Genomic DNA, 3,092 nt, shown 5'->3' on the forward strand with positions numbered 1-3,092 from the left:
GTGTGCTAAAAGATCCGTTGGTTCCGCTCTTGCCATAGGTGATAAACGAAGGAAGCCAATAAAGCCCGAAATGACGCGCTGACAACGTGCTTCCCCTCAACTTGGTTGACATCCACTCCACATCAGTAGCCCAAGATCGAGCGGGCCATTGGAACCGTACAAGATCCTCCGGATACTTGCGAGGCACTAGCGAGCATAACCGCAGTGAAAGAATAAGTGATCATGGGTCTCAAGTGATCCGTCTTGGCATAGGACACCATGCCCCTCCAGTGTTGGATAGCCAAGGTTTGTCAAGTGTAGTAAGCTTCCCAAAAACAGCTAACCATAATATAAATTGATTGCGGGAAATCTTGAAAGGACCCCAAAATAGTGAATACCAAGCTACCTTGGGTCCATGGGGGCGAAAGAGGCGATATGCAAGGCCGTTGTGAATATGCCCCCTGTAATCGCCATACTATACAGTCTCCTCCTGGCTGAAAATCGATGTTTGGGAGTATAGGTGAGCGAAGAGCAAGGATATGACACCACCCCCACGAGCCCCTGCTGTCACTAACCGTCCAAATAGTCTGATTGACAAAGCGAGTATGGAATACCCAATCAACCCAAATGAGTCATGTTGCCTCGTAATAATCTTCCATAAATGTTTGAACATGAAGGCTCGATTGAGAGCAAGAACATCTCTCAATCCGAGCCCACCCTCATCCACGGATCTGCAAATGGTTTTCCAAGCAACTTTCGGGTAACCCGTACCAATAGTACATTTTCAAATAAAAGAACGCAGACGCTTCTCAAGTCCTTGAGGACTGTTTTTGACAAAATAAATGTCGATGCCCAATAGGTATGATAGGACAACAAAACATATTTGATAAGTTGTAACCTACCAGTGAAGGTGAGTCGCATCCATTCCCATCCTCGTATGCGACTATCAATCTTCTGTAGAAGAGGAGCGCAGTCCCTAATCAAAATACGAGAGGCAAGGAGTGGGAGTCCAAGGTAACGGAGAGGTAGATGGCCTTCACTAAATGATAGCAGTTCAAAGGAGTTGAAACAACATTGTTTCAATAATTAATTATAGTCATTTTTTAATGACAGAGGAATCATATAATTAGATAATATAGCAAATAAAATATAAAAATTTTAAAATATTAAATATGTGAAAGTGTAAATTTGAATATTGTTAAAACTACTCAAATTGTTTCAAAAAGTCAGTATCGACTTTCAATATGCAAATTTAAAAATAAATTAAAATCGTTATACTGTCTTTGCGATTGACCTTTGGCAGCTTGATCATAAGTTTGGATCAATTTAGAAATTTTTTTAGCTCAATTTAATGATTGAGGTATTTAGAAAGCTCAATCCAAGTTCAATCTAACAATCATCAAAATCGTACTTTGCAGTCTAATTGGGTAGGGCGGGTTTGGAAGTCTTTAGTATACAGTTAGTTATATGTATAATTATATTAATATTTTGCGACAATTTGTACTTTTGTTATATTATTTTGTCATAATAACTACATTTTTCTATAGTGCTAATTATCAAAAAATATGAGACACCAATCATTATGTTTAACAAAATAAACACTTATACATTATTATATGTTTATTTTAAAATAATACAAATGATTATAAAAGAATTTACCAATTATGAATAAGATTGTGAAAAAAATTCTTATTTTGGTATATAAGAAATTGATCGTAATAATATATAAATATTAAATTAAATATTATTTGAAATAAAATAAAAATAATTATTAAAACAGATTGTAACAAAATTATAATATCATCTATTTCTAGTTCTTGTATGTATCAACTGTATAAAAAACATAGAAGATTGTCAATAATCAAGAATTAATGAACTAATTGATCTTATTTACATATTTATACATATATTACACAATACCAATAAAAGGTATCATAATTATTATTATTGTCTTGAATATTAGTTTATGTATCATCAAAATTTTTGTATAAACATATGAAGAATGATAGTATATTCTTCTTCTTCTTTTATTATTATTATCATTATTATTATTATTATGATTATTATTATTGTCACAGTCAAACGCGGTTTATACGGTTTACATAAATATAAAATCAAACTCAATTATTAAAATACAATTTAATTTTTACTAGTCCAAGCCCAACCCAACATATCCTTAACTCGTTTAATTTTTAATTGATTATAAATATACATTTGAGTGTATCACACATGGATTAATTATATTTAATTAATTATAAATATACATTTGAGTGTATCACACATGGATTAATTATATTTAATTAATTAAATAAAATTTAATAAAATTATAATTATTTTAAAACATATGTAGTTTAATTGAACAAACAAAAAAAAGAAAATGAATTTGGCAAAAAGTTTCAACGAATTTCCGGCGGAAAAAATCTTCAAATTTTCAATTCTCAACAAATACTTGATGAAATTAAGCAAGACTGGTCTTGTTGGATTTGTCTGGACAACAGGATTCGAACGGCTATGGTTTCAATCCGTGATTCGTCCTGACGGTGGAAAAATGACAGCAAACAGTTTCAGCGCGAATTTTCGGCAGAAAAATTTTCAAATTTTCATATCTCAATAAATACTTAATAAAATTGAACTAGGTTGGTCTCGTTAGAACCCTTAGGTCGAGGCGAGTCCAGTGGTGGTGGTCCGTGATCGTGGGTTGCTCCGGTGGTGGCGAATCGATGGCCGAAAAGTGCAGTGTTCGTGTTAAAAATTCATTATTTACGATTGGTAAAACTTGAAATTGTTTGTGGGGAAATGTTCGCCTCATCAAGGGGAATAGAACAGTATATTTGATGGTTGACAACTTACCGTAACGAAAAATTGGCAGCGATTCGTCGTGAAATAAAATACTTTTTTAAAAAAAAAAAAAAAGATTTGTCACCGCTGTTTCGAACTGCGGTGACACATTAAAATTTTTTTTTAAAAAAATAATGTGACATAGAGAACTTTCTTTTTTTTAAATATAAATTGTGACACTGTGATTAATCACTGCGATGTCACTTACTTTTCTAAAAATTTTCAAAACACTTTAAAGTTTTAATTTTCTTTTTTATCTGCATTTTTAAAATAAT

This window comes from Sesamum indicum, linkage group LG10, assembly GCF_000512975.1.
Source record: "Sesamum indicum cultivar Zhongzhi No. 13 linkage group LG10, S_indicum_v1.0, whole genome shotgun sequence".
Classification (NCBI taxonomy): Eukaryota; Viridiplantae; Streptophyta; class Magnoliopsida; order Lamiales; family Pedaliaceae; genus Sesamum; species Sesamum indicum.